The 21,549-nt window shown below is 39.3% G+C and overlaps 2 protein-coding genes across 3 annotated transcripts in view; both read left to right on the top strand.

Moving 5' to 3' along the window:
* Nucleotides 1–20,008: 20,008 nt before the first annotated feature.
* The window catches only part of LOC128744182 (D-2-hydroxyglutarate dehydrogenase, mitochondrial-like), a 64,231-nt gene continuing 62,690 nt past the window's right edge, over nucleotides 20,009–21,549 (top strand). Inside the window, exon 1 of the mRNA XM_053841005.1 lies at nucleotides 20,009–20,190. The gene's annotated coding sequence lies outside the window, so the exon portion shown is untranslated. The remainder of the gene's footprint in view (nucleotides 20,191–21,549) is intronic.
* LOC128744181 (D-2-hydroxyglutarate dehydrogenase, mitochondrial) overlaps nucleotides 20,209–21,549 on the top strand; it is a 46,753-nt gene continuing 45,412 nt past the window's right edge. For both annotated transcript variants that reach the window (XM_053841002.1, XM_053841003.1), the window contains exon 1: nucleotides 20,209–20,510. The gene's annotated coding sequence lies outside the window, so the exon portion shown is untranslated. The remainder of the gene's footprint in view (nucleotides 20,511–21,549) is intronic.

Here is a 21,549-nt window from a genome sequence, read left to right as displayed (position 1 = left end):
TAACATTAATTTGTATAGGATCAAACGTCTTAAATTTGCTCAAAAATATATCAACAAACCTCTGGAGTATAAAGCCTCTGTATAAAACATCTTCTAAAAGTACATCTATAAAGCTAATTTTTGTTCGATCACTGTGAATAGTTATCTACTATAAATAATGAGAAAAGCATGAAAGTTTCAAGATGTGGTAAGTGCGTACTTTATTTTGTCCAGTACTGTATTTCTTATGATAGTTTCACTAGTAACTAGTTAATCATAAATTACGTCTCGCAAGAATTGGATTGGAGAAATGGATCCAAATTTCGCCACTTGAAAAAAATGATAAAAATATTTGGAAAGAATGAAACAATAGTACTTAAACAGTTTCTTGTTTTTGAGAAATCGCTAGTGTCCGAGCATAGAGACCTGCCCGGTCATTTTTTTCCATGAGTGGACTCATCACTGCGACCAGTATCGTTGATCTATTGTGATATCGCCCGGGTGTCGCCCGACATACTTTACTGACGCAGAAATGTCCCTTTATGAGAACCGATTCCAGATCCATATTGTCCCCCCGGCGCGCACCACGACTCGTAACAGTGGCAAAGTAACTGATATGTCCAAATTTTAAATATTAGGCAACTTTATTTAAAAGAGTCATGTCACGGTATCCCTGGGAACTCCGGAATAACGCCGGGGCCATAAGAAACATGGACAATGCTCGAGGAGGACCTGCAAGTGCTCGAAGTTTTCTAACGTGCTAAGAACAATCTTTGGTGGCGTATCAGGAAAACGGAGTATGGAGACGGAGGATGAACCATCAACTCGTACAGGTCTATGGCGAACCCAGTATTCAAAAGCTGGCTAAAGCTAGACGGATACGATAAGCAGGGCATGTGAAGGATGCCGGACAACTACCCTGCAAAATTCGCTTCAAATCCGGTAGGAACAAGACGACTAGGGATGCAAGACCAGCAAGCAGATGGTTAGACCAGGTGGAGCAAGATCTGGCGAAGAGTACGCGGTGTCCAAGGAATGGGTAGCCCACAACCGGGTAAATTTGAAAAACTTTGTTCATCAGTCTTTGTCTTAGAACAGCAAACCATCTATGTAAGTAAGTATCTAAAAAAAAATATACACATTAAAAAATTTTTTTTGGCAAAAAAAACGTGAATCGATCTCTTGTACTCTCATAAAACTCCCATATAGATGGATTTTACAAAATATTTATTATCCTTTGCGTTCTTTAACAAATCCCTAATCTGCTTCACAAGTTACCTCCCAGTTGGCCTTGAGGTAAGATGCTGGTCTAATAAGCCAGTCGTCGTATGTTCGAATCTCGGCTGGGAGAGACTGCTAGAGTCAATAGGGTCGTAGCACTGACCCGCACTGTCCTGTATTCTAACAGCTGGTTGCGAAGTCTGACGTATAAAAACAGAAGGTCAAATTTCGATAACAGAATTAGCACCCAGGCTTTTATTCTGCTTCACAAATAGAACAAACCTGGGTAGGTGGCAGCACCCTTCCGCGTACATGGCGAGTTTAAGTGAAGCTTGAATATGGGGATAGTCATTTAAAACCATCCCAGTGCAACTTTGCCGGTCATGAACAAAATAAATGAAGCGAACACCGTCAACTTACGAGATTAATCCGTTGACCAAAATTTTCAATGCCTCTCTAGCGACTGGATACTTTCCTAACTCGTAGAAAATCTCACGGCTAAAACCAATTCATAAAAAGGTATCCAGAATGAGAGCAGAAAATTATAGAGGAGTAGCTATATTATCCGCAATACCGGAGCTGTTTGAAGCGCTCGTTTATAACAGGCCGTATGAACGAAAGAGTTAGAGCAAACTCTCCCATAAGATTTACACGGGAAAAGCAAAGCAAACTGTTCTATTCATACGGCCTAATAAGTTGTATTCAGCAGTGGATATCATGGATATCCACTGGATATCATCAGCACAACATAGATTCTTCAAGCGCCGGTTAGTTGTAACAAACTTGTGTGAATTCACAACGCGTGGTATAGAATGGTTGAAAATAGGATATCAAGTTGATTGTGTATACACAGACATGACAAAAGCTTTCGACATTGTCGTAATTCTAGAGGTGTTGAGAGCCGCAGCACGTGTCTGCATTGGTGGCTCGTTGTTAACATGGATCCATAGATACTTGACCGGAAGAAAGCAATATCTTGCAAGCTCAGAACTTTACGATGTAACATCAGGAGTTCCGCAAGGTAGTCATTTGGCACCACTTCTGTTCATCCTACTGACGAATGAATGAATCTGGTGAGAAATATAACTTTTTCGTTCAGATATGATGTGTATTTCTCAGTTGCAATCGAGATGTACAAACCAAATCGTTTACTGGGCAGATTGTGGACTTTAGCTTTTTTCTCAATTTGCGAAGAGGACGATACGACAGCGATTATTTGAAATCCAGGATAAATGCTAACCAGAGTGCAGTGGTTCTGAGGAGACCAAGGCCCTTCACTCTAAACCACCGTCGAGATAACTACGCGCGCAATGAACCATCCTATCGCTTCATGCAGCTAATGAACAATTTTAGAAACATACTAAACTTAAATATCTCGACTGATACTATTGAGGAAAAGCTTAGGCTATTTCTGAGAGGTGAAAATTTCAATGGTGCATATCGTCGTTTACGGATCTTTACTAACGTTTGGTAGGTCATAAAAAATGTACCGAACGCTCGGCTGTCCAAATCTCGGCAAAAATTTTCCGACTTCGGTGCTTTTTTAGTGTGTAGAATTAGAATATACAGTCAGTCCTATCTAAGTTCAAGCGATGTAAAACTTCTTACTGTGACAGCTAACTTTACGCAATACTCGCTAAGTAAGTTTTAAAAATTTCGATATAAAAACTAAAACTATTGAGTTAATTGGGGAAGAATAAATGTTTAATGTAGATTGAGGCAAACTGAAAAATTCTTGATATTAGGCCAGAAATATAGACTTAGCGAAGTTCGACTCTCAACTCACAGCTCTCAATCTCTAGTCGAGTGTGTTGTTTAACCAATTACGCTACTAAGCTGCGTAATTGGTTAAACAACACACGACTAGTGATTGAGAGCTGTGCATTCAACTCTCACCTTCGCTAAGTCTATATTTTTGGACTAATATCAAGAATTTTCCAGTTTGCCTAAATCTACATTTTTCGCAAAAAGCATTTATTCCTCCCAAACAGAAAAAGTAAGCCGACTGCTATACGTCGTTAGAAAAAAACCATTGAGTTAGGGCAGGTGTGACTCACATCCACAGCTTTCGATTGCCGGTCAAGTGTGTTTCTGTTACATCACCACGCCACAGTGATATATAATCAAGTTTTGGTGGATCCTCCCAAATTTAAGTTTACATCCTGACCACGATAGTCATATACAGAAATAAAGAAAGAAACACTTGGTGGGCCAATACACCCCTAAACAATCTATCTAACGCAATTTTTATTGACCGTAGAGGTGGCTACTGAACCTCTAATGTACAGTATTGTCCCTCCCGGGCAGAAACTATAAAACAATTAAATTCAAATAAAGTGCAAATCTTACACCGGGTAGTTGACAAAAAATAAACAAAAGAAAGAACTGATTAAATTATTACTCAATGATTTCAAACAATAACACATACACCAAGTAAAAGAGGCTTTTGTCCTATTATTCGTATCGTTCATCCACCAACAAACAAAGTGCATAGAAATGAATTGGCTATTAACGCCCCAGTAATAAGTTTCATACAAAAGTTCCTCACTGGCCTACCTTGAGGAAGTTCAAATCATACGTTTTAATTCCGTCCGTTTAGCGACTGCTGCTGCTTCATCGACGTCCAGTGGCACGACAAAAGCGAGCATTTGAGCCTGCAAATAAAACCAGAAGTAAGAGAGCAAAAAAAAGCACGAATGAAAACAACTATATTGAAATATGAGCTAATGATAATGAATAAAACATACATGCGACGGTGCCAACACGAGGCTACTTCCAGGAAGCGCGAATGGGATGCATTATGAACATTATAGCGCATGCGCTTCGCAGGGCTGCTCCGCTGCCGGCCGCTGAGACCGGGCTGCATCCGGATATGCAATCAGAAAGTTATACTACTCAACCAGGTGCAGAGCTCAATGCCGAAATTTTGAACACCATTTGGTCAGTAATGCTTACGCTAGAATCCAGCAGTGAAAAATTATTTGGATAGTTAAAATACCACGAAAAGATTCAAATCTACCTAGCAGTCATGGTTGCTTTTGTTTATAACGTTGGACGATTGAATTAAAGAGGAGTTTTACGCAGCTTTATTTTGCTAAATAAACGATGAGATATTTCAGTTTGATTAATATCGAGAAATGTTTTAAAGCAGTTTAAAATAAAAGTCCTATTAATAAAAGTAAAAAAAAAATATGATATGGGTCTACTAAAAATATTGAGCAAACAGTTAATTAAAATTTCACTAAACCAAATAAATGATACATTTTTTCAAACGCAAAAATTAAAATATTTGCAAATATAGCGAAAACCATAGAAAATTCTTACTATGATGGCAAAATGCAAATTCGTGACGTACGAAAAAATAACAATAGGACATACGCCAAAATCATGGAATCGCCAAAGCAAACGTGGGGCATTCTTCTATGCTGTACGCCATTTATCTTCCGACACGAATGCACTAACAAGTGTAAAGTGTCGTTAATAAAAAAACAACAACAACCATTTATCTTATGACACCTATAACTAACCCCTCTAAAATTTCCGTCTGCCTCAAAACCTTCTTGCTTGTTAATAATTTTTCAACGAATTTGGAAAAAAAAATCCGAAAAACTTCATTCTAGTTTTATAATTTCTAAAGACCGTGGACATATGTCACTTTATCCTGGAGTTATTCCGATGCTTCGTGTGATACCGCACGTTGCTTTTTAATATATTTTTTTCAGCAGTTTAAGTTATTCGTGACTTTTGGGATATGAACCTACGTCCACAGCGTGCGAGGTGAGAATCATTGATTGCGATTTAATTTTAATATTTTTTTGAAACGATGGTTCTACAATTGATGAAGGGACGGTAGGGGAAAGAAATGAAAATTTTTGGTGAAGGAGGGGATGAGCAGAAAGGGAAGGAGGGGGGGGGGATATTGGTAGCTACGCTTGACAAGTAGTCATTTTGACTCCTACCTTTTGTCCAATGCTGGAAGGTGCATGAGTCGAACCAAGCTATTATCTGAGATCCCAGTATTATGGGCCACTTTTAATCCTGGTCAGAATTATGGGTCAATCTTCCCAGTATTAAGGGTCAATAAAACAAAATTGGTTTTATTTCGAGAAAAAACGTGTGTATGGGTGCGTGTGTATGTGAGGGAATGGATGTGAGTATGTATGGTTGGATGTGGGTGTGTGTGACAGTACTCGCGATTTAGGGATCTTGTTGTATCTTGTAATGTACTCAGCAACTGTCTGAGTGAGTTGAGATTAGATCACTGACGAGATTCAATCTACGATGGATGGTATTCAGTGCTGTGTTCGGATTTCGACTGGGTTGTCAAGTTCATTCGAATCACACAGAGGGCATCGCCAAGGTGATGGTCTCTATGGCGAACCAAGTATACAAAAGGCGGCTAAGGCAGAACGGATACGATAGGCAAGGCATGTTGCAAGAATGCCGGACAACTACCCTGCAAAGATGACGTTTGCCTCGAATCCGGTAGGAACAAAACGACGTGGAACGCAGCGAGCAAGATGGTTATACAAGGTGTAGCGAGATCTGGCGGAGAGTATACGGTGTCCGAGGAATTGGAGAGCATTGGCCCACAATCGAGTACATTGGAGATCTTAGGATGCCAACTAAGTAAAGTAAATTAATTCAAGAAGAAGAAAAGTATTTAGTCCTGGCTTATTAGTTTTGCGTGTTTTTCGAATATAACGCTTAACTATACTGTACGGTAGACTGTGATCCCTTGCAACTTCCCGAACTTTCTCGGTTTGTCTTGCTTGATCAAGAGCGTTATGCAATACATTTAGTATCATAGTGTTTCGAATTCTGTAAATTGATTTTCCTATCACGTTTTTTCGTTTTACTGAAAACAAATTACAATTTTAGTCAAAAGCAGCGAATCCTGCTGATCTATATGTTTGACCCATAATACTGGGAATAGTGAATTTTGCTGTCAGTATTATGGGCCATTATTTAACTTCGTATATTAAAGCGGAAAACGAATTTTTTCAGGTGGTTTCACCGTAAATCAATGAATACATACCTATTCCCTCGATTTTCATCCATATAACATTCAGGTACACAAATTTACGGCGCTATTCAGCTTATAATTCACGACCGACTTTTTATAACTGTCGCAAAAATAACAACAAATCGTCAGTCGATTGGAGCCAACTGCCAACTATCGGAAAACTAAGAAAATTTACGCATTGGACCTAAGTGTATTGCTGTCAAGCATGCAACGGAATGTTGCTTCTGTCTGTTGAACTCATACACGATGGTTAAATATTAGTTTGCTACGTATAAAACTAACGTAAAGTAAAGACTGACCCATAATACTGGGTGGCCCATAATACTGGGGTGACTGTATAACCGGATTCGAACCCACAACACCCGCCAGGGCATGTGGTTCGCTGGTACTTGTACCTTTGAAACATAGAGGCACTGGACAAAAGGAGACTGCAAAATCCACTTATAAAGATAGCGACGCGTTTGGTTGGGTTATAGACACATATTGTACCTCTTCCTACATCTATTGCAGATTACCACCGAGCGAGAAGTTTAATTTTTTTCAGCAGTTTAAGTTATTCGTGACTCTTGGGATATGAACCTACGGCTGAGGACGTGCGAGGTGAGAATACCGGGATTGATCATTTTGCGATTTAATTTTGACAAAGTTTTAAAATTTATCAGTTCAGTATCAGTTAGTTTGCTGCATTTACTAGCCTTGAAACATGCCATTTGGGCCTTTGCGGAATCCGGAATCGGTCATTTTTAACAACAGCAATATACGTCATGTCCCATATCAAAAATCATCAGTATTCGATAGAAAACCCATTAACGATTATCTCGTGATTATCCCACTCAGAAGATATAGGGCCAGTTCCACATGCCGAAAAAGTTTCTAGAAAATTGAGAAAGTTTAATTCTACAACTTCAGATTTATGAGCAGTAAACTCTTGAAGTACCTAACCTATCGAAAAATTACAAATTTTTTTCTTGTTCACTTGTTCAAAATTATAGCATTTTCAAATGAAAATATTACTAAATTGTCGTTCCGGTTCATTCGACAGCCGTCTGTCGTTTGGTACACAAAAGATTATTACAATAGAGTGCTTTGACAAAAATCCGTGCTGGACCTCAGCAATATATTTTTCCTGAAATTAGGCCATTGCAAATCATTTTAAAAGTTTTGGTCACCACCGCTCCCCTCCCCCCTTGAAAATTGGCTTGAAAAATTGGGGGGCAAAAAAATAGTTTGTAGGATATGAGTGAATTTTGTTTCATAAAATCAATTGTCTGTGGGTTCTACAGCCTGAAAAACTCGAAAAATGAGTGTACGAGCTGAGTTAATGCTTCAAGCACGAAACAGAAATGGAAATTCGAACAACGGAACTTCCGAAAATCGGCCGAAGAATTTTTCTTTCGGTTTTGTCTTTTTGCGTAGATTTTTGGATGGAAAATAATAACGTATATTTTAAAAGCAAGAATAGATTTGGTTTTCACGTTTAAACTTTAAATAAAAATGCCTAAAATCAATTTTTTTTTTGCTCGATTAAAAAAATCTTATTTGTTTTTTTCGCCCGCCCCCCTTCAGTGGCTCAACACCGGAAGGACAAAAACTTTATAAAATATTTGTAATGGCCTTAAATAAAAAAGAAAACATTCCGAATAAATTCCACTTTGTATATTTATTCGCGACAGATCCGTATTTTGCCTACGACTTGCAGGCTTCATCAGTGTCTGTTTTCGAACTAGTTCACGAAATACGTATCTGTCGCGAATAAATATGCATAGTAGAATTTAATTGGAAAGTTTTCTTTGTTATTTAATTTCAGGTTTCGTATTCTACCTGGACGCTCCAAAATCTTCAGTCAATATATTGTTGGCAAAAACAAAAAATGCTGTCCAATACAGCAAGCTTAATTAGCTTAGCAACAGAGCTCAGGGCAGAAATTTCACGATAATTTTCAATATGCATTTTGTCCCTTTTTTATAAGCGGGGAACGAGAACGAACATTTGCAAAAACTTGAAAAATGGCTTCTAGCCAAAGATAACTGAAAAATACGATTTAGTGAAGTTCCCTCACGGTCTACAGAGTATATTGCTAAACTTATCATCAATTCGTCTAATTTTATTCCACTGTTAAAACCAACACCAATGAAATCGTAACACTAATAATGACCGGACGTTCCGCATTTTGCACGATAGTCTCTGATTTGGATGACTTGTCAAATGTCTCGAAACGTGTCCCGCATTGATTGTTTTTCTGTAGTAAACAAAATGCCACAGGTGAGATCTATAGCTATAAAAATAGATTTCTGTCTGTCTATCGGTATGTTCCTTATAAAATCGAAAACTACTAAACCGATCGACGTGAAAATTCGCATGTAGGGGTGTTTGGAGCCGGCGAAAGTTCTTATGATATTTAGAGACCCCTCTCACTAAGAGGGGAGCTCGCATGCAAATGAAAAACAAATTTCTGTACAACTAGAGAACTAATCAAGCAATTCGAACCAAATTTGGCATGTGGGTGTTTTTGGGGGCAAAAATTTTTTCTATGGTGAATTGAGACCCCTCCCGTCTTTAGGAAGGAAATTATGACCCCTCTCCCCATTAAGAGAGGAGCTTCAACGCAAATGAAATACAAATTTCCTCTTATCTCGAGAACTAATCAAGCAAATGGAACCAAATTTAGCATGTGGTGCTTTTAGAGGACAGAAATTTTTTCTATGGTGAATTATGAACCCGCCACCTTTTAAGAGGGGGGGGGGCTCCCATAAAAATGAAATATAAATTTCCTCATAACTCGAAATATGTGGGAGATTTTGGACTCTTGAATTTAGTTTATGATTGTTAAAGACCTCTCGCCCTTGTAGTAGGGTGATAAGGACTCTCATACAAATAAAACAGAAATTTTTGCGTAACTCAAAAACTAATCAAACTCGAGACTCTTCCATAAAACAGTAGTCAATAACAAGACCACAAAAACTAGCTATAATAACACTAGATCAATCAGAGCGAGACGCTCGCGAGTGATGCTGGCGAGCCACCGTAGGAAGCACCGGCCACTGGGGGAGGGGAGGGCAGCTCCCCGCAGAAAACACCACTGTCTAGGTTTATTTGTTTTCCTAGGTCTATTGACCTCTATTACTATCCTTCAGTTGGGTCCGAACGAGCGACAGCGAGTAATGAGAGGATGACCCCTGCGAATTGGTACCGCCATCCGGGGTGACATTGGGCCACGGGAGTGAGATTGTGCCAAAAACCAACAATGTTTGTTTCTAACAATAGATTAGATCTATACAAACTGATGGCTCAAATTCAAGATGATTTGAAACATAACATATTTATTTATAACGTGGAATGGAATACAAGTAATATTAGCGAACAGTTTGGCTTAAAAAGAGTTTCAAACTTTAGGGTTAAAAATACTGGGAAAAAACGTTGACAATAAATCGTTGTCCCATATAAACAGACTCAAACAAGAAATCGCATCAACTTGGTATTCTGAAGATAGATAAAGTATTCATTTACAATATTTTGAAAGGTTATGAGTTGGACGGCTTTTGATTACGAAATTTTTTTTTTCTAAATTTGGCGCTTTTCAAGCTTCACGGGGTGAGATTGTGCCAAACTATAACGATCGGTTCGGCGTGAGAAATTCACATACATAACAAAAATACGTCAGTGTACACCATTACACTTGCACTGCTTACTGGGGAACCCAATATTTTGACAATTTAGATTGCATTATCTTCTGAAGAGCAAACAGTATCGTAAGTCTGCTAAATAATTAAAATTCATGTTTACTTTTTCTCTAGAAATTTCAGACCTTTTGAAAAAACAGTTTAATATGAGACAAATATGCTTTACCTTATATATACTGTAGGTTTGAAAGGTGAGGCTGATTGCGTGCCCTCTGGCTGTAGCATCTCAAACGACATAAATAATTAATTTTGTTGAATGATCAAATAGATAAGTCTTATGCGTTTTTACGCCCCTTTCATTTCCCCTTTCTAAAGCCTGGAGACGCTGCTACATATTTACTAGCTGTCTATAAACAACGTACTTATTATTAGTTAACCTAAAAATAAAAAATAAGAAAACTTATCCAATTTAATTCTACTATGTGTATTTTATTCAATGACAGATACGTATTTCGCCTACGACTTGCAGGCTTCCTCAGTGTCTGTTTTCGAACTGATAGACACTGAGGAAGCCTGCAAGTCGTAGGCGAAATACGTATCTGTCATTGAATAAAATACACATAGTAGAATTAAATTGGATAAGTTTTCTTATTTTTTATTTTTAGGTTTCGTATTCTACTAAGATGCTCCAAAAACTTCAGTATTATTAGTTGTTGTAGACCCCCCGAGTAGTCCTCGTCCATACATTTTATTATAATCTGTAAGGTGCGTTGTTTTTGGTCGTCCCCCGAATTCTAATAGCCCACATGGTTAATGATCGGTGCCACACAAACTAGTTCCTATTGTTTTACATGTGTAATGTTCATAGATATGCTACTGTTTATTTATTAGGTATTCAGCTTAATTTTATGGTATGGCACAATGTCGCCCCCAAGAAGGGGTGAGATTCTGCCAAAGTTCAAGTAATTACAATATTATCTATGTTCATTGTAACTATACCATCTTTCTGGCAGTCACCCCGGCAGGCAGTACTTTCCACGAAAGTTTTTGTCCTATATTTTCACAACTTCCAATCAATTATTTCAACTATTTAATTACATTCATTTTCTTACCTGTTACTAGCAGAACTTATGATCACTGCTCACTTCACAAAATCTTTAATTTCACTCCTGGCCTTTAATCTAACTTTTTATTAACTTTAGCGATTCTCAACTTTCTGACTTCGAATGAATTTTTGCTTCTTCCGTCTGTCAAACTTTGCCCCCTGTTTCTTTGTTTTCCTCTCACGCGCAGTGCTGTCAGAATAACAGTCGTGATTAAATTAGCTAAAGAGCGAAACCGGCACTCACCTATATTGACTGCAAAGTGGGTGCGTCAACCTCCTTGACCTGATGCTGGCTTCCCCCCATACATATATACATACATACATATATACATACGTACAAATTACGACGAATTTTTAAGAATATCTCTGCTTCTATCATTTTGATATCGTTTTAGTAGCTTTTTATTTAGTTATTTTGTACTTCGCATAAGGGAGTAAATGTGTACCGGTGCTGTAATTGGATAACACATTCGACGCGAGATAGAGAATTGTGGGTTCAAGTCCCACCTGGACAGTCAATTATTTTTCAATGTTGGCATATAATTTTTCCCAGTTTTTTCAATGTTCGTTCTTCACAACAACACATTAGGGAGTAAATGTATGCAGTAAATGATCTCTGCTAACGAAGAATTGTTAAAACAAGCCGAAAGCTATTATTTTAAAATTTTAATCAAATTGCTAATTTAGTTTGCATTTTTATTTGTTATCCAACGGAGCATTTTGGCCCATGCGGCACTGCATTTTGAATCATTCCAGTCGATTTGGCTCTAGTAGTCCAAAATAAAGTGTGCGTAATGCATTAGCCAAAATGCATCGTTTACCCTATATCCTGCATTCAACTGAACATAACCCGATTACTTTACGGGACACATGTTCATAGTCCAAATCAAGACGAAGACAAGCTCTCTCTCTCTCTCTCTCTCTCTCTCTCTCTATCCCTCTATCTCTATCTATCTATCTCTCTAACTTTCTCTATCTATCTCTCTGTCTTTGAGTAAACTGAAGAGAAGCCAACACGTAGGGAAGGAGGGGGAGTAAGAGGGAACGTACGTATGTATGTTGTATGTATGTATGTATGAGAACTACCACCTATCTTATCAGAACAACTGTTCATAGCAATGGGTTCAGATTAATTTCTTTCAAAAATGATGGACAAGACAAGGCAGGAGGGACCCGTAGTGATGCCAATGTTTATTTCAGTCCACAATCATGGGTCACACCAAATTCTGGTTTTGGTTTTCAGAACGTCGCATAATCCATGCAAAATGGTTGATTATGCGACGTTCTGAAAAATAATGCCATTATTATGGGTAATTTTAGCTTTATCTGTTTATTAATGCATGAATATTATACTAATTGATTAATAAAATCTATTTATATAAGCGGCTTATGTCTGTACCGAAAATCAGGACTCTGACAGGACGTTATAAGAGGCTTATCGGTAACTGAAAACAGGCCCCTGACAGGACGTCATGCTTTCGTAGCATCGTTTATGCCCACAGTGCAATGGGTTGTATTCTCAATCACCTCAGTTACTGGTTGACTGCTGGACTGCTCGATTGCTCAACTGGTTGACTAGACTGGACTGGTCGATTAGACTACTCGATTTGATTGGTCGACTGGACTGCTCAACTGCACTGCTCGACTTAACTACTCGACTCGACTACTTGACACATTTGTTCGATTTACTACTCGACCCGACTGCTCGACTTACTACTCGACCCAACTGCTCGACTTAATTGCACGATTGAACTGCTCGATTGGACTATTCGATTCGACTGCTCGACTGAACTGCTTGAGTGGACAGCTTGATTCAAATACTCGACTAGACTGCTCGACTCAACTGCTTGACTTAACTGTGCGATTCGACGCTCGACTCAACTGCTTGATTCCACTGCTCGATTGGACTGCTCGACTCGACTTCACTACTTGACTCAACTGCTCGACTAAACTACTGGACTCAACTGCTTGACTCAACTACTCGAATAGACTATTCGAATCGGCTGCTCGACTCAACTGCTCAACCCGATTGCTCGAATCAACTGGTGGACCGGACTACTCGATTTAACTGACTCGACGAGACTGCTCGACTTATCCACTTGCCCCACTGCTCGACTCAACTGCTTGACTTAACTGTTAGATTCGACAGCTCTACTCGACTTGACTGCTCGATCCAACTGCTCGACTGGACTACTCGACTCAACTACTCGATTAAACTGTTCGACTGGATAGCTCGATTCAACTGTTCGGCTTTACTGCTCGATTCAACTGCTCGACTCAACTGCTCGACTGGATTGCTTGACTGAACAGCTTTATTCAACTGCTCAACTAGACTGCTCGACTCAACTGCTTGACTTCTATTTGATTCAACAGCTCGATTCAACTGCTCGACTGGACTACTCGACTCAACTGCTTGATTAAACTGTTCGACTGGACTACTCGGCTCCACTGCTCGATGAAACTGTTCGACAGGACTACTCGATTCAACTGCTCGACTCGGCTACTCGATTAAGCTGTTCGACTGGACCGCTTGATTCGTCTGCTCGATTCAACCGCTTTATTCGACTGCTCGACTGAACTGTTCGACTCAACTATTCGACTTAATTGCTCGACTGAATCGCTTAACCCGACCGCTCGACAAGACTGCTTGACTAAATTGTTCGATTCGAGTGCTAGACTCAACTGCTCAACTTAACTGCTCGACTGGACTACTCGACTCAACTGCCAGACTGGACTGCTCGATTCAACTGCTCGACTCAACTGCTCGACTGGACTGCTTGATTTAACTACTTGAGTTAATTGCTCCATTTTACTGTAAATTTTACATTAATTAATTTGACTTTGCACTGAAACCGCCCTTTACCCGTCGGTTTATTCTGCCTTTATTTTTACGCATAGTTTTGGAGTTTACGATTTTTATCACGTGAATTTTGGAATTTACGCAGAACGTGTGGTTCACGTAAACGCGGATTGAACAAACAAGTTTTTATGCGCGTTCAGGACTACCCACATATCACTTGAAACAACGGTACATAAGGACGGAATCATAAGGATGCACTGGAGATGTGCATTTACAAAGATTTACACAGTCTGCATCTGCTAAAAGTGCGTGGTAATGGTGAACTAGATACGTCATAAGGATGTCGAACACCGCCACATAGAAACAAACTAACATGATTGGGACAACATGATTTTTCAACAGGACGAAAATCCATAGTCGAAAACATTTAAAATATTATGTATATCTCAAATTGATTATCTTGATAATTCATCAACATCAGGTTACGTTGCTTTAGGCAAACTGACAATCTTTCGGGTAGCAGTTTGTTGGCTGTGCACAATCACTTTTGCCATCCCAACAGAAAAGTCCTCATAAAAGAAAACTATAAAATACCACCATGTTTCAAAACATTTTTCACTAGTGCGTTATTTTAAACTGCACTCAAAAAATTGACTCGTCCCATCCACTTGAAAACTCATGGTTTCAGGAGCTAGGTAATGGGAAAATTGATAAAATTAACTAGAATCGCACCTAAACCAGTTAGAATGAGTGCAAACTATCAACAATTCACGTAAACGTTACATGAAAAATGCGATAGATGAGAGTTACCTATGTTTTCACGTAAACTTGATGTGAAACCGATTTTTTTGAGTGTATCAAACAATGCACTGCTCTTAACGGCGTCATTCTATTTCTTACCATTCGACTTATTGAAAACACTTGAAAAATTTATACTCAAAAGAATCAATGACAAACAACATGGATTCACTTCGAACCAGGAGAACATGTCATACATTTCGAGCAGTTTGAGTAATCCTCCAATTCATGGTTTTAACTAGAAACATCATGGCGAATAGCATCAAGACAGGTTTTAGGGAATGTTCCCTCACTAAAATCGTCTCAATTTCTTAAGGTGCAAAAAAAGCAATGGCTAAATGTTGTCGGGTGAAAAGTGACGCCATTCAGCAATTGGAATGGATGATTCAGATTTCGCTGCCACATGGAGAGAGAAATATGAAAAACTTGTTAAGGCAACAAGAAGAACGCAATGAAGTCGAAATTTTAAAGCCATTTATAATGAAGCTGCATGAAGCAAATGGTAAGAATAATAGAAAAGTACAAAAAATAGAAAAGGAAAAACGAAAAAAAAGAAGAAGAAAAATCTTCGTTGCGCGTCACTTCGCATCGGTTCGAACAAAGAGAGGAAGCAAAATTTAATGGTACTAATACTATGGTAAAATACGGTTTAACCTAAAACAAACACATATCTACACCAAAGTAACGTCGGTTGATGCTATTGGTATGCAACGCAACGAACGTTCCATCTTGCTTTCATAGCTGAACGGCCTGTAATGTCATCTCTCTTTCCTATATGTAGCATTGCGCATTGACAAGTATTGGTAGCGTTATTTACCATGACGGTATCTGTTTCTTGCACTCCTTTGTCCTTCTGATAAGGGTATCTCACTCTTTACATACTTCCCCCTCCTTAAAGTTGCGCACGCGGAAATTTGACCGTGTGTGTTTTATATGCCCCAAGAAACGTTTCGATAATTTTAAAGATGTTAGAAAGGGGAAATTCCAACATACTGAAACAATGTTGGCCCACCCAAATGGTCTGCATATAACTGAGAAGGGTGGTAACGAATTATATATCACTTAGAGGCATCGTTGTATCTCTCTCACGTAAATGCAATGTATATGCGTTGTCTCGCTTGCACTCACATGTTACTAACAAGCTAAATTACGAGGGGAAATGGGTCTTATGTCGCTATAATCCACCGTTGTCACATTTTACATTCCAAAATCGCACACTCTTGATAAAGAGCCAAACAAGACCAAAAAGAAAAATATGTAAATTAATAGCGATTAAATAAAATTGATTCAATAACGAGACGACCAACAACAAAAGCCACGGGAAAAAAAGAGGAAGAACTTTTCGATGATTGTTCCGACACGTCGGACATATATTGCCTGCCTGCGAAGCGCGCAAATGGTGCCCCCGACCGGAGAGCTTTTATTATTGCTATTAGTACCCAAGCGTTGTAATTTAGTATTGGAGTTTCCTCCTCTATTACCATACAAGCCAGCAAGCGGCCGCACGCTCGACCGATGTTCTGGTGTGGGGGAAAGTGAAACACTGGCTTGCGGCACGGCGCGGTGGTGCGGCAATTTGTACGAGTGTGATTTGGTTGGCCTTCGTTCATCTTTTATTTTCCCGACGAACGCTCGCTTCGTGAGTGGACATTTTTTGCCACGTCGTTTCTCTCTGTTCTATTGCGGCGGCCAACTGTCGCCATATTGGATTTCAGAAAGCGAACAAAAAAATGCACGATTTGAGTGCTCGGATGGTATGTAAACCGTACAATTGCCCGTAAATTATGCGTAAATCTGCTCATCTAAACACGCTTGGATGCAAGGTTTGAGGACTTTAACTACTCAAACCTTCAGGAAAAAGCAAGTGGAATGGTAAAAAATTGAGTTATTCTAAAGCCGTCGGCATTTCGGAGCCGCTTTCTAACATCTTTTTGCAGTCTAGAAAGTAGCACTGTATTTTACGCAAGGAGATAAACTAGGATTAAACCGTTAATTTTTATATTTTTTGTAATTATTGGCAGTAATCTAAATCTTTTAGCAGAAAATGTGCCAGTCTATAATTTGCATTTACACCAAAACTTGAAAAGATGCATGTATGTTTCTAGTTTACTTCCAAACGAATTGCGACTAACAACTAGAGTTACAACCCCTATTTTACAACTATTTGGCAACTTTCCAGGTTTTATGCAATACAATGAACTCATATTAGCTTATAGTGAGCTGAAAAGATCCACATTGGATGCAATCGCATATTCAGCAATACTTGCAATACTTAGATACAATTTGTAAACTGGTACGTTTTAATCGATTACTACAAAACAAAGTAGTAACCCATCCAGGAAACAACTCCGTCTAATAGCCTGTTTCGTGAAGCTGCATAAATTTAAAACCAAAAACCTTTTAAATCTAATAACTTCGCAGAAAAACTTATTGCTTAAAGCTTCCGCAAACCGAAAAATTCCCAAAAATTCCACAGTGCCGTCGGCAGTCGAGAGCGGCCTTCTACCAGGGGGACATACCAGCCGGGAGGTACAACCAAATCCGGCTCGGTACGGTGCGATAGCATCTCGGTACCATTTGTCGGATGGTAGACAAAGCGAATGATCGGTAGAGAGAGTAAGCGGGACGCAGCGAAGAGTGAAAGGGCAAACAAAGAAGAAGAGAGGTGTGAGGCACAACAGCGGGCGCTACTGCGCTGCATTCGGCACACCATTCAACCGACGCACAATGAACGCAGCATTCGTCGCACGTATGGGTATGGGAGCTCGAAAGGTCAGTGTGCCATGATTCGATGACAGACAGCACGCCAACTTGAAAAACTTTGTGAATCTTCGAAAGGATTCCCGCCCACGCTGTCGCCACCGTGGGAGAAGGTTTCTGGCAGTCTCTCTCACTCCCTCTTTCGATCAATTGCAGCGTACGGATGACCGTAATTATAAACAATAACTTTCCCGGAAGCGAATGCCAACAAAGGTATTAAGTTTTACGAATGCGTCTTGTGAAGAGGCTACACGATTTCAATACTGCCGACGACGCAGGACGAACGAATTATAGGGATAAAAATGGTACCTACCGTCGGAAAGTATTAATAGATATGAACAGGAAAAATATGGCAACTGGCACAATGTGAATTCGCTTAAGCTGCTGGTGGGACGCAAAAAAAAGTTTGGCAACAGGGTAAAAATCGGGTAAAGTGCCATAGGTTTCTTAAAATTCGGAAAGTTTTCTTTTATCGGAAAATTAATTATTAAAAAATTTTGAACCGGACGAAAATTAATTATGTTTCATAGCTCACGGGCATGCAAAAATGCTATTGGAAAATATTCACTTTGATGAAAGGATTCAATTAGCTACTAATGAGCTAGTAGCGTTTAAGCACCGTAAATACAAAAGATACAACAAAATTGTAGATAATAACTAATTCTACAAATGTCCCATATATAATTTGGACAAATTTTGCTCGACTGAGACGGTACTGTCAAATGGATAAAAATTGAGTCAAAGTGATCGAACCATCCCTGCCAGGGCCTTTATTTTCATACTTCGAGAAAGCCTCCAGAAATGTCAGGATTACGACGTGCCCACACATCATATATTTTCGTGGTTTTGAGGACAGCATACGATACAGTCGAGCGCGAAGTGCGATGGTACATAATGCACGGGAATGGCTTTCCGGATAATCTGACGCGGCTGATCATACGGGGCACTCTCGAGGCTCTTCGAATCACGCAAAAGGTTGCGGCAAGGGGATGAACTGTTCTGTATGTTATTAGCATAGCTAATGAAAGTGTAATCCAAAGGGAGGGCAACGAAACACGAGGCATGACTTTTAGCAGAAGTAACCAGGGAAATTGACAGTGAGTGGCCCAAGATTTACTTAGACTAGACGACTGCTTGAAACAGCACGAATCACCCAAAGCTAATGCAAATATTTTCATTCTTTCGGACTTCGCATGTTTAAAAAAATCTGGGCATAAACCAAGTATCGCTGACCAAACTTTTTTGGATGAAGATATGGGCCAATTTTATCAACAGTTAAAGGAAAAATTATATCTGGAAGGTTTTCATAAACACTTCCAGTGTTGGAGAATTCCAAAGAAAAGCCACGAAAACTATATTCGGTCTTAGGAAAAACTTTCAATTTTTTTGTTGTCAAATAACATTTCCGTAATAAATTTTCACGGTCCTGGCTTATGGCTGAAACCTTAACGACTATTAATTGTTAATTGAAAAATTACCAGCATCTAACTGATGCTATCAAGCAAATTAAAAGCCCATAACCCATTTTGAAACGAAACCATCGCAAGCCACTAAATATTATAACTACCTTTGGAAATTACTACGTTAAAGTGCGTAACAGATTACTTTCCATTCTTGCATTGTCATACAAAGCTTTAAATTTGAAGAAGTTCCAACAGCAAGTTAACATAGTTGAACAAAAGGTAGCGATTGTTATGCAATTTCATAGCACGTTTTACTATCAAGACATCAATTTTATCTAGGTAGAGCAAACTTTTTCAATTAACTGTTCTATCGGTTTTTCTGCACTGTTCTATACTCAGGAAAGTGGGTTAAAAGGAGTGTAAATTTTCACGCAAGTTTAGCAGTTGACATGTATGTCATTAGGAGCCATTTAAATTACGTGTATGTCAGTTATCTAGATTATCTAGATTTTATGCATTTAATTTTAAGCTACGTCTTGCAAAGTTTAATTAAGTCAAAGTTGATTTCGGCCTCTATACAATCGCTCATTTTGGATACTACCGTCGTTGTCACGCAATTCCATTTCCTACTCGCCGGACGCTTCCATCTTTTAGCGATTAGTTAGTTCAGTGAGGCTGGATTACTGTACTCTCGTTATGGCGTTTTGTAACTACTAGTGACTACCACTACTACATCTCCATAGTTACTTAGAATTCTATATTACAGATTGTATATATTTATAAATATTTGAAACTGTTTTTCGCAGCCTCTAACATGATTTTAGTAATTCATGTCGATTTCCATTGACAAGGACTGAAAAGTTGCACCTACCAGTCAAAAGAACATAATTACTTGTATGTACATCAGGATACAAACAATACCTAGAAATAAAGAATTTAACTATTAAACATAAATAATATGCCAACCATTGATGAAAAGTGCAACGAGTTTCACTCACCCTATAACCGATTTACCACCACACGTTCAGCATCGTTCATACTTCTGTTCGCTTTAATACCTGCTCAGCACGGTGCACAATTCTATCAAATATGTTTCCATTTTTGTTTACGTCTGCACCACTCATACCATCTCGGCATTATTAACCCGCGCTACGAACACTAATACCTATTCGCTACTGATTGAGAATTATTCAAAATCAAAATAAATAACACACATTAGAGCAGCAGTAGAAATAAACAAAAATAAAAGTTCGACCAGCAAAAAATCAAAACTGGCACTGTCGGTGCTCGTCACGAGAACTGAAACTTGATTCCCTGCTGGACGGGACAGGGCTACAGATCTGTCGGTCGGTCACCATCCGTCCGTCTCGAACTGATAGTCATCTCGTGTGTTGGTGTGAATGACATAAGCCCATAGTGAATTTCTTTTGCTTGTCTCCCGCCTTCGGTCACGTTTGAGATTGTGGTTCCAGCGATAGGTAAGAGTGGCAAATATTTGCCAAATACCGTGTGCATCATGCATGATTTTCTCTTTGGTTCCTAAAACCGGTGACCGTTTGTTTCAAGTGCCATTGTAATCAGTATTCTATTCGGTTTGTTATCGCTCGCCTGCCTGCTGTTCTAGTGATACGACGTATACTATAATTATGCAAACTTTCACGAAATTACTGATTCAATAGCAGTCGATTGAACTGCAGCAGTCGTGAGCGGAGCCAATTTCAATCCCTACAGTTGAAGTGAACCACCAATTAGCTGTTTCTCGAGTGCCATTGAGCCGCACAATTTGAACTTATTTTCTGTGAGTACAATTGCTTCTTGTTGCAAATCTTTCTTAGCTTGTATTAATATAATTTTGAATAGAGTCATAATATAATTAGCAACAATCATCCCAAACTGTCAAAGTGTACCATAAATCATCCCGAAGTAAGAGATTAAATTATCGATTTTTCCGCTGGGATGAATGCACTCTCAGTTTGCTGAAAATTAGGTTACATATATATGATCGATCAGCGAGATAAACATCGTCCTCTACACACCCCTAGGACTTTTCCTGCCAGTTGTGTCAGTGCAGTGGAGGGAGCAAATTGCGTTTCCTTGACCTTGACGCTCTCGCCAGCCGACGAGGCATCAGTTCAGTTTGCGCATTATGAGGCAAAAACAACCTTCCAGTTACTCGGGTCGGATGATTGCTGTCAGTGCCGAATTTGATGCCTGCTGCTGCTCGTCAGCAGCGATGCCAGCTATGCAGACACTTGAGTACCCAAAAACTTCGGTACACTCAATTCCGCAAATTATAAAGAATTAACAAATGGATGAATAACTCTTGAATTACTCAACTAGTAGGAATCTCCAAATTTAATGACTTCCAACATTATGCATGCACAGACGGCCGTACAACTGGCATCACTACTTAGCAGACTGCTTTGGCTATCACCTATGTAGTTGTACTTTTCTTGCGTTGCGGCAATTGGTAGTGCTGGTATTGGTGATGTCGCCGTTACTGGTATTAATGCAATAGCCGACTTTTACTGTTTCCACTTCATACTACAGTATTCGAAAAACGAACTGAGAGGAACTGCATGCAGGAGGTAAAATTGAATTTCCATCGGTTACGGCCTCAAGCCTGTGGTTCCGTCATTTATGAACAACTTGTGGAACCGGAACGACAGCAAGCGAGCAGCAGTGGCAGAGAGCATGCGAAAAAAGCAATCAGAACACCGTGAACGTCATCGTTTTCATTCAGTCTGAGCCGGAATGGGACGGATATCAAATTCAGACAGCAGCAGACCGGCCGGAAAACTGTGAAAGTATGTGTGTTTGTGTGCGGGTTTGCGTGT

This window comes from Sabethes cyaneus, chromosome 3, assembly GCF_943734655.1.
Source record: "Sabethes cyaneus chromosome 3, idSabCyanKW18_F2, whole genome shotgun sequence".
Taxonomy (NCBI): domain Eukaryota; kingdom Metazoa; phylum Arthropoda; class Insecta; order Diptera; family Culicidae; genus Sabethes; species Sabethes cyaneus.
This window is presented reverse-complemented; position numbering and strand designations above follow the sequence as displayed.